Source organism: Bos indicus, chromosome 14 (genome assembly GCF_029378745.1).
Source record: "Bos indicus isolate NIAB-ARS_2022 breed Sahiwal x Tharparkar chromosome 14, NIAB-ARS_B.indTharparkar_mat_pri_1.0, whole genome shotgun sequence".
Taxonomy (NCBI): domain Eukaryota; kingdom Metazoa; phylum Chordata; class Mammalia; order Artiodactyla; family Bovidae; genus Bos; species Bos indicus.
This window is the reverse complement of record NC_091773.1, coordinates 34,019,417-34,030,716: the sequence shown is the minus strand read 5'-3', so window position 1 is coordinate 34,030,716 and position 11,300 is coordinate 34,019,417. Positions and strand designations below refer to the sequence as shown.

Genomic DNA, 11,300 nt, shown 5'->3' with positions numbered 1-11,300 from the left:
CCATTTCATAGAAAAGTGGAGATTCTAATAGTGAAAAGGTTGTTGTTTTTCAGTCGCTCAGTTGCGTCCGACTCTTTGCGACTCCATGGACTGTAGCATGCCAAGCTTCCCTGTCCTTCACCATCTCACAGAGGTTTCTCAAACTCACGTCCATTGAGTCGGTAATGCCGTCCAACGATCTCGTCCTCTGTCTCCCCATTCTCCTGCCTTCAATCTTTTCCAGCATCAGGGTCTTTTCCAGTGCCAGCTCTTCTCATCAGATGGCTAAAGTTTTGGAGTTTCAGCTTCAGCATCAGTCCTTCCAATCAATATTCAGGATTGATTTCCTTTAGGATTGACTCAGAGAAGGCAATGGCACCCCACTCCAGTACTCTTGCCTGAAAAATCCCATGGACAAAGGAGCCTGGTAGGCTGCAGTCCATGGGGTCGCTAAGGGTCGGACTCGACTGAGCGACTTCACTTTCACTTTTCACTTTCATGCACTGGAGAAGGAAATGGCAACCCACTCCAGTGTTCTTGCCTGGAGAATCCTAGGGATGGGAGAGCCTGGTGGGCTGCCGTCTATGGGGTCGCACAGAGTCGGACACGACTGAAGTGACTTAGCAGTAGCAGCAGGATTGACTGGTTTGATTTCCTTGCAGTCCAAGGGACTCTCAAGAGTTGTCTCCAACACCACAGTTCAAAAGCATCAATTCTTTGCTGCTCAGCTTTCTTTATGGTCCAACTCTCACATCCAGACATGACTACTGGAAAAACCATAGCTTTGACTAGATGGAACTTTGTCGGCAAAGTGATGTCTCTGCTTAGGGATGATTAATTTTGCGTAGTCTCAGAATTAAGAGTAACTTTGAAATTCAATAAAGGTAGGGTTGGGGGAAATATTGACATTGTTCCTTTTTTTTTAACTGTTTTATCTTGGACCAAAGCTTGTCCTAGCTGCATGAGTATTTAGGAACCACTGATCGAGTTCACCTTTCCCGTTTTGACAGAAATCTAAGTTACAGCACCCATGATAGATGGTCTTCTAGCTTCTGCAGGAATATTTCCCTGGGGGGCATACACACCATCTCACCAGGCAGCCCATCCTGTTGTGGGAGCATCCTAAAGGCTAGAAGCTTCACTGCCACCTCCACATCCTAGCCTGTCCTCTGGATGTGCATGTGTGTGCATGCATGTGTGCTAAGTCACTTCAGTCGTATCTGCCTCTGCAACCCTGTGGTCTGTAGCCCGCCAGGCTCCTCTGTCCCCGGGATTCTCCAGGCAAGAATACTGGAGTGGGTTGCCATTTCCTTCTTAACTGGATGTGCACAGACCAGAGCTAATCTCTCTTCAGCATCTCAGTCTCTCAAACACCAAAAGGTATCAGTCATGTCCACCTGTTTCAAAAGGCCAACATTTCTAGTTCCTTTAACTAATTCTAACTGGATACAAGAAAATTAGAGATACCAAGGGAACATTTCATGCAAAGATAGCCTCGATAAAGGACAGAAATGGTATGGACCTAACAGAAGCAGAAGATATTAAGAAGAGGTGGCAAGAATACACAGAAGAACTGTACAAAAAAGAGCTTCACAACCCAGATAATCATGATGGTGTGATCACTCACCTAGAGCCAGACATCCTGGAATGTGAAGTTAAGTGGGCCTTAGAAAGCATCACTACGAACAAAGCTAGTGGAGGTGATGGAATTCCAGTTGAGCTACTTCAAATCCTGAAAGATGATGCTGTGAAAGTGCTGCACTCAATATGCCAGCAAATTTGGAAAACTCAGCAGTGGCCACAGGACTGGAAAAAGTCAGTTTTCATTCCAATCCCAAAGAAAGGCAATGCCAAAGAATGCTCAAACTACTGCATAATTGCACTCATCTCACACACTAGCAAAGTAATGCTCAAAATTCTCCAAGCCAGGCTTCAGCAGTACATGAACCGTGAACTTCCAGATGTTCAAGTTGGTTTTAGAAAAGGCAGCGGAACCAGAGATCAAATTGGTAACATCTGCTGGATCATCGAAAAAGCAAGAGAGTTCCAGAAAACATCTATTTCTGCTTTATTGACTACGCCAAAGCCTTTGACTGTGCAGATCACAATAAACTGTGGAAAATTCTGAAAGAGATGGGAATACCAGACCACCTGACCTGCCTCTTGAGAAACCTATATGCAGGTCAGGAAGCAACAGTTAGAACTGGACATGGAACAACAGACTGGTTCCAAGTAGGAAAAGGAGTACATCAAGGCTGTATATTGTCACCCTGCTTATTTAACTTCTATGCAGAGTACATTATGAGAAATCCTGGGCTGGAAGAAGCACAAGCTGGAATCAAGATTGCTGGGAGAAATATCAATAACCTCAGATATGCAGATGACACCACCCTTATGGCAGAAAGTGAAGAGGAACTAAAAAGCCTCTTGATGAAAATGAAAGTGGAGAGTGAACAAGTTGGCTTAAAACTCAACATTCAGAAAACGAAGATCATGGCATCTGGTCCCATCACTTCATGGGAAATAGATGGGGAAACAGTGGAAACAGTGTCAGACTTTATTTTGGGGGGCTCCAAAATCACTGCAGATGGTGATTGCAGCCATGAAATAAAAAGACGCTTACTCCTTGGAAGGAAAGTTATGACCAACTTAGATAGCATATTGCAAAGCAGAGACCAGCAAAAGTCCGTCTAGTCAAGGCTATGGTTTTTCCCGTGGTCATGTATAGATGTGAGAGTTGGACTGTGAAGAAAGCTGAGCGCCGAAGAATTGATGCTTTTGAACTGTGGTGTTGGAGAAGACTCTTGAGAGTCCCTTGGACTGCAAGGAGATCCAACCAGTCCATCCTAAAGGAGATTAGTCCTAGGTGTTCATTGGAAGGATTGATGCTGAAGCTGAAACTCCAATACTTTGGCCACCTAATATGAAGAGTTGACTCATTGGAAAAGACCCTGATGCTAGGAGGGATTGGAGGCAGGAGGAGAAGGGGATGACAGAGGATGAGGTGGCTGGATGGCATCACTGACTCGATGGACGAGAGTCTGAGTGAACTCCGGGAGTTGGTGATGGACAGGGAGGCCTGGTGTGCTGCGATTCATGGGGTCGCAAAGAATCAGACACGACTGAGTGACTGAACTGAACTGGATACAAACTAGGAAGATAGAAATACACAATGTATGCAATGAAAGTTCCTAAGATTTCTGCTCTGTTACCACTCAGCAGACTTTCAGTGGGTGTTTGGTGTCTGTTCTGCTGTCTAGTCCCACACACAGGAAATAGAAAGTTAGAGGGAAAGTCTCCCTTTAAGCAGATTTGAAGGCTAGCTACTTGGACATCTATTTTGGAATGGAGGCAGGGGGAGGAATTTAACTCTGCACACAGATCTTGATCTCATAACCCCACTTTGGGCATTAACATCATTTGTTTAAGAGAGACCTGGATTTAGGGGACAAATTAATTCATGTTCAAAGCTTTAAGGCTTTAAAAAGAATCCAGCCCTGCTGGTGAGTAATGTCAGGGAGACTATTCCTGACTTAAAGGGTATGTAGCTTTGAACTAAGGCTTGTGAAGGCACCTAGAGTATTACTGGCTACTCAGTGAAGATTTATTTCATTTCTTTCCTTTCTCCCTTCCTGTCTTCTTTTTCCTCCTCCCTCCCTTCTTCCTTCCTCTTCTTTCAATCTGTTGTTGTTTAGTTGCTAAGTTGTGTCTGACTCTTTTCCACCCCATAGACTATATAGCCTGCCAGGCTCCTCTGTCCATGGGATTTCCCAGGCAAGAATACTGGAGTGGGTTGTCATTTCCTATTCTGGGGGGTCTTCCTGACCCAGGGATCAAACCCATGTCTCCTGCATTGGCAGGCAGCTACTTTACCACTGAGCCACAAGGGAAGCCCTTGAATCTGTTAAGAGAGTACAGTATTTTGTATCTCCATCTTGTCAAAGCGTGAGTAGATTTGGTAAATATGGTTCAAACTTGATAGTCCTGTGACCCTTATAAACTTATGACAAAACTACTTTCCTTTAAGATAGTCCTCTAAGAATGCAGTTGCCTAAGTTTTGTACATATTGGACATTCAGTTCAGTTCAGTTGCTCAGTTGTGTCCGACTCTTTGTGACCCCATGAATCGCAGCACGCCAGGCCTCCGTGTCCATCACCAACTCCCAGAGTTCACCCAAACTCATGTCCATCGAGTCAATGATGCCATCCAGCCATCTCATCCTCTGTCATCCCCTTCTCCTCCTGCCTCCAATCCCTCCCAGCATCAGGGTCTTTTCCAATGAGTCAACTCTTCACATCAGGTGGCCAAAGTACTGGAGTTTCAGCTTCAGCATCAATCCTTCCAATGAACACCTAGGACTAATCTCCTTCAGAATGGACTGGTTGGATCTCCTTGCAGGCCAAGGGACTCTCAAGAGTCTTCTCCAACACCACAGTTCAAAAGCATCAATTCCTCAGTGCTCAGCTTTCTTCACAATCCAACTCTCACATCCATACATGACCACTGGAAAAACCATAGCCTTGACTAGACGGACCTTTGCTGGCAAAGTAATGTCTCTGCTTTTCAATATGCTATCTAAATTGGTCATAACTTTCCTTCCAAGGAGTAAGCATCTTTTAATCTCATGGCTGCAGTCACCATCTGCAGTGATTTTGGAGCCCCCCAAAATAAAGTCTGACACTGTTTCCACTGTTTCCCCATCTATTTCCCATGAAGTGATGGGACCAGATGCCATGATCTTCGTTTTCTGAATGTTGAGCTTTAAGCCATCTTTTTCACTCTCCTCTTTCACTTTCATCAAGAGACTTTTTAGTTCCTCTTCACTTTCTGCCATAAGGGTGGTGTCATCTGCATATCTGAGGTTATTGATATTTCTCCTGGCATTAAGAATCCTAATTATAAAAGACAAAGTTCTCTTAGTTTAGCTGTTTATATAATAAGCAAAGTCATAGACATAGGATGAAAAAAATTCCATTTGGGGGCCACAGATGGCCCCTGTGAGGTAGTGGGACTCCTAACTTTCCTGTATGTTTCTAACAATTTTGCTTTTTTTCCTTTGAATGCCATGTTGTTGTCTAGTTGCTCAGTCATGTCCGGCTCTTTGCAAACACCATAAACTGTAGCCCGACAGACTCCTCTGTCCATGGGATTTTCTAGCCAAGAATACTGGAGTGGAGTGCCATTTCTTTTTCCAGGGGATCTTCCCAATCCAGGGGTCGAAACTGTGTCTCTTGCATCGGCAGGCAAATTCTTTACTGCTGAGCCACCAGGGAAGCCCATCAGATGCCATACACTTGAATTTTTTTTAAAGGTGTAGGATGATGATTCTATCTTCTATGTGGGTAATATTTTTGTCAAGATAAAGTGTGACCAACTTTTGACTTGAATTCCACTGTGTCTGATGTTAAACTTGAACTCCTGTTTCTTTCTTTTTTGTAAAAAATTAATTAATTGATTTTTGGCTATACTGGGTGTTTGCTGCTGTGAGTGGGCTTTCTCTAGATGCTGAGAGCCGGGGCTGCTGTCTAGTTGCAGCACTCGGGCTTCTCACTAGGGTGGATTCTCTTTTCGTGGAGCACGGACTCTAGAGCACAGGTTCAGCAGTTGTGGTGCACAGGCTTAGTTTCTTCATGACATGTGGAATCTTCCCAGACCAGGGACTGAACCTATGTCCTCTGCATTGGCAGGCAGATTCTTAACCACTGGACCACCAGGGAAGTACTGAACTGTTTGTTTTTGTTAGAAATGACCTGGAACATCTTTGTCTTCAGTGTTCACTGCTAATGTTGGGCACTTGTTTAGGTGACAGAGGGAGCAGGTCTTAGGGAGGGTGCAAGTGGCCAGGCTCAAACCAACCTCTTCTAGGAAAACCTTCCTGACTTTGAAACTGCCTTCATTATACAGCTGTTAATTGCATTTCATTTGGCCTGTGGACTGTTGTCTGTGCAAGATCTGTGATTACAGTTCACCATGGATCTTCTGTCTACTGAGCTGGGGTGGTGGGTTCCTTGGATGATAGGATGATAGGATTAATCTGCAGAGTTCTGAGGCAACCATCCACAGACTGAACTTTCCCACTTAGCATTTTTTCTGGTGAATGCTTCAAAGTTGCAAAAACCGCTCCTTCCCCTGAAGAATTTGCTATCGTTTTGGGCTTTCTGTCCCCTGTGGAGATGCTAATTCTGCAAGTGTGATGTCAAGAGCATGTTTGCCATTTTAAGCCAAGACATGGAAGTAACCTAAATGTCCATCAACAGAGGAATGGATAAAGAAGATGTGATATATGTGTGTGTGTGTGTGTATGTGTGTGTGTGTATACATGGCTGAATATTACTCAGCCATTAAAAAGAATGAAATAAAGCCATTTGCAGCAAGATGGATGGACCTAGATACTGTCATACTGAGTGAAGTCAGTCAGAGAAGGAGAAATAGCATATGACATCCCTTACATGTGGAATCTAAAAAGAAATGATACGGACAAACTTACTAACAAAACAGAAAGAGATTCATAGTCCTAGAGAAAGAAATTATGGTTGCCTGTGCACACTGCTATGTTTAAAATGAATAACAACAAGGACCCACTGTATGGCCATGGAACTCTGCTCAGTGTTACGGGGTAGCCTGGATGGGAGGGGAGTTTGGGGGAGACTGTGTACATGCGCGTGCTTGGCTGAGTCCCTTTGTTGTTTACCTGAAACTGTCACAACTTTGTTAATCGGCTATACCCCAGTACAAAATGAACAGTTTAAAGAAAAAAAGAAAGAACATGTTTGTGATTTTAAAAATTTTGTTGTAGAGAATTAGAGGTCCAGTTACTTAGTATTGGGATAACATTTACCATTATTTGTATGTTTTTTTAACTAATTAAGAAACTTCTAAATATTATTTTTTTCTTTTACTTTTCTTTGCATTTATTTATTTATTTTTTTTTTTTGTGGCATAATATTCCTTGGCCATGTTTATATACTTCAGTTTCTTCTGGGATATCTTTTTCTTCTGTGCAACCTCCCCTTCCAGTTTAGGAATAATCTGTTCTTTTTCAGTGAGGATCGTCTCCATGTGGCAGGGAGCGCTCACGTAAGGGTTGACAATGAGCTCTATAAGTCCTGAGCCTCCCCTTGGGGGCTTGGTTCACAAGGATGTGCTCCATGACCAGAGAGTCTACACCTAAGCCCTTAAGTTCAGCATCACTGTCTGCATTTTTGACCATGTGCAGTACAAAGTCAACTCTCTTTGTAGGCCACTGGCCCTGTGTCCAGCCCCACTGTTGGGCCAGTGCACACCCACCAACTCCACCATTGTAACAGTGGAAAGGCACACACTGCTTCTTTAAAGTGACATCCTTCAGATGTGTGTGTGTGTGTGCTCAGTCGTTCGGTAGTGTCTGACTCTTTGTGACCCCATGGACTGTAGCCCACTAGGCTTCTCTGCCCACGGAATTCTCCAGACAAGAATACTGGAATGGGTTGCCATTTGCTCCTGCAGGGGGATCTTCCTGATCCAGAGATTGAACCCACATCGCTTGTGTTTCCTGTATTGGCAGGCTGATTCTTTACCACTGAACACCCTGGGAAGCCATCCTGCAGATACGTGGTGGCTTTTCAGTTATGCATACCCTTAGTGGCCTGGGCAGTTTCCTGAATGTTAAAGTGAACAGGAAGATTTGAACCTCTTGATTTGCATGATTTTGTGGGGTTTTCTGGATCAAGTGAATAGCACACCATTTTTAAAGGTCACCTCAGGCTGCTTACTGGAAAACCCTAAATGTTATTTTTCCCTCAACGTTTTTTTTTTTTTGGCCATGTCCAGGGGACTTGTGAAATTTTAGATCTCCAACCAGGGGTGGAAACTGGGCCCTCAGCAGTGGAAGCATGAAGTCTTAGCCACTGAACCACCAAGGAATTTCCCCTCAGCATTTTAGTTTGAACACTTAAATATAGAGAAAATTTGAAAGAGTTTTGCAGTGAACACCTCTATACCTATGTTTAGGAGCTGGTCAGTAATAGTCTTTAAGTTTTGCTGTTAGCAGATGTTAAACATTTTAGATGTTTGAAGGAAATAATTATGAATGTGACAAAGATTTAGCTATAAGGTGCTTATTGATGTCCAAGCATAAAATTGGAAAAATTCTGAATGTTTAATTAATCATTGTTTTTTTAATCCTGCCGTTATATTAGAATCTCTTGGGAAGCTTAAAAAAATACTGGTGGCTGGACCCCTTCCCCAGATTCATAATTAATTGTTCTGAGGCAGGGCTTGGGCAGTAATTCTAATATGCAGGTAGGATTGAGAACTTCGGGGATAAAAAATACATTTAGGAGTTATTATATAATAAGGAATGGGGGCTTCCCGGGTAGCTCAGCTGGTAAAGAATCTGCCTGTGATGCAGGAGACCCCAGTTCGATTCCTGGATTGGGAAATTCCCCTGGAGAAGGGAATGGCAACCCACTCCATTATTCTTAGCTGGAGAATCCCCATGGACAGAGGAGGCTGGGGGGCTATAGTCCCTGGGGTTACAAAGAGGCAGACATGACTGAGTGACTAAGCACAGCACAGCACATATAAAGAAATACTTTGGAGCCATCAAAATGATGCTATGGAAGAATATGTGTTGACATAGGAAAATGTTCAAGAAATACTGACTTGTGAAAAAAAACTTAGTTTACTGCATACTATATATAAGAAGATTCTAATTTTATAAGAATGAAATTTTATATCTGCTTATAATTGCTTAAGAAGTATATTCCAAAAAGTTAGCAGTGGTCATCTTTGATTGATTGTTTTTTCATTATTGTTTATCTGTATTTTCCAGATTTTCCATTATGAGCGAACATTTTATTCATAATAAAAATGAGTTACTTAAAAAAGATTTCCCAGGTGTTTATGAAGCTCTGCCAAAAGGCATCAATTTCTTAATGATTTGTATGAACTAGAAGCACAGAGTTTACATAAATCCTGGATGACATATCGAAATTGTCTAAATGGAACTTAAACTATTTAGAAACCCATTAGATCAGCAGTTCCCAAACTCTGATGACTTTGATCCTGCTTCTGATTGGGGAGGTTGTAGAGGGGACCAGGTAACCAAGCTGAGTCTGTGGTAACTGTCACAAACCACACCTTGAAAACAGAACAGTATGAGTGTTATCAGAAATACGTACCAGGGTCTTCCCTGGCAGCCCAGTGGTTAATACTCTATGCCAGTGCAGGGGGCAGGGTTCAACCCCTGATTAGGGAAATAAGTAAGATCTCACTTGCTGTGTGGCCAAACAATTAAAAAAAAAAAAAGAAATACATACCAATAAGAACAAATCACAAAATAGCTCTCAAATGATGTTTAATAGTATTATCTTCTACTTAAAAGCATTTACTTTTTATACGCCTGTGAACCTCCCAGCTAGAGTCATTCATTTAGCAGGTATTTCTTGGTGTATACTATGTGTCAGGGGCTATGCTAAGCACTGGAATCCAGTTGTGAACAAAACAGGCTTGACCTCTGCCCACAGAGCTTGGAAAGGTGTCGCCCAGCTCTGGCTCCCTGCCACCTTCCTATCACTCCTTGGATGATGTCTTGGTAAATTCCATCAGGTTCACTTGTTGTTTTCCCTCCATCTAGGTACAGGGAATATTGACTTAGTTTGGAAAAAGGAGTCCCTTTGATTTGCAATCATTCTTCCTCTCACAATGACCCACTCTGTACATATTCTTGTGACTTTCTTCTTATGTTCCTTTAGAATGTTATGTCTGTCCGTTCAGGCTGCCGTGACAAAATACCACAGACTGGCTGGCTTATTACAGCGGTCATTTATTTTCTTACAGTTCTGGAAGCTGTGAAATCTGAGATCACGTCCATCAAGGTGTTTGGTTTCTGGTGAGAGCGCTCTTCCTGGCTTGCAGACCACTGCTTTCTTCCTGTGTCCTCCTGTGGCAGAGCAGAGGGTGTGGAGGTGGAGGAGAGGAGCGCAAACTCTTCCTCTTTTTATAAGGGTGCTAATCTCATCATGGGGACCCCACTCTCAAGACCTCATCTAAACTTAATTACCTCCCCAAAGGCAAACATACCTTCAAATACACTGGGGTCAGGGCTTTAACATATGAATTTTGGGGCACACATAACATTCAGTCATTAGTCAACTCTTGATAATCAGGGTGAAGCATAAAAACACATAAAACTGCTGAAGTCCTGTACCTATTTATGTAGAAAAATTTGCACCCACAATGTAATGTGTTAGGCATACTACCCGGAGAAGGCAATGGCACCCCACTCCAGTACTCTCGCCTGGAAAATCCCACGGACGGAGGGGCCTGGTGGGCCGCAGTCCATGGGGTCGCTGGGAGTCGGACATGACTGAGCGACTTCACTTTCACTTTTCACTTTCATGCATTGGAGAAGGCAATGGCAACCCACTCCAGTGTTCTTGCCTGGAGAATCCCAGGGACGGGGGAGGCTGGTGGGCTGCGGTCTATGGGGTCGCACAGAGTCGGACACGACTGAAGCGACTTAGCAGCAGCAGCAGGCATACTACCACATGCATATTGTAAAATAAAACATATGATACCTAAAACTGATATTTCAAGGGCAAACTCATAGGACTGAGTTTCCCAAACCTTCACAGTTCACAGTGCCCATGGTGTCCCAGTTCCATTCAATAAGTAATTAGGCCCAAGCAACTGTTGTTCAGTCGTTCAGTCTGACCTTTGCGACACCATGGACTGCAGCATGCCAGGCCTCCCTGTCCTTCACCATCTCCTGGAGCTTGCTCAAACCCATGATTGTTGGATCAGTGATGCCACCCAGCCATCTCATCCTCTGTCGTGCCCTTTTCCTCTGCCTTCAATCCTTCCCAGCATCAGGGTCTTTTCTACTGAGTTGGCTCTTCACATCAGGTGGCCAAAGTAGTGGAGCTTCAACTTCCACATCAGTCCTTCATTGAATATTCAGGGTTGATTTCCTTTAGGATTGACTGGTTTGATCTCCTTGCTGTCCTATTTGAAAAAAAAATACACACATAAATTGAAAGAAAAATTTATATTTTTATTAAAAAAAAAAAACCCTCAGCACAAGTAGTAATAAAATGTATGTCTGCGGGGCTCTGCTTGATTTTTTAAAACTTGGGGTCAGATGGGCACTTCCACTTTATGTTTCACACTCATTTTTGTGTGTATGTACTTGCTTTTTATCAAGACAACTTCCAAAAACATAGTTTTGCAAAGACATGATGCCATTGAAAGGAATGAAGCTATCTGATGTTGAGACTGTGACCTGCCTTAGGGTAGCAGGTTGTGTCATGTCTGGTGGACGCCAAGTGTCTCTCAAAAA

The 11,300-nt window shown here is 43.2% G+C and overlaps 1 long non-coding RNA gene across 1 annotated transcript; it reads right to left on the bottom strand.

Annotated features, from left to right (window-relative positions):
* Positions 1 to 9,300: 9,300 nt before the first annotated feature.
* On the bottom strand, positions 9,301 to 10,966 carry LOC139186808 (uncharacterized). The gene is made up of 2 exons (XR_011570415.1): positions 10,677 to 10,966; positions 9,301 to 9,902 (listed from the first exon to the last, which is right to left on the bottom strand). It is a non-coding gene; the product is annotated as an uncharacterized lncRNA (long non-coding RNA).
* Positions 10,967 to 11,300: the final 334 nt, after the last annotated feature.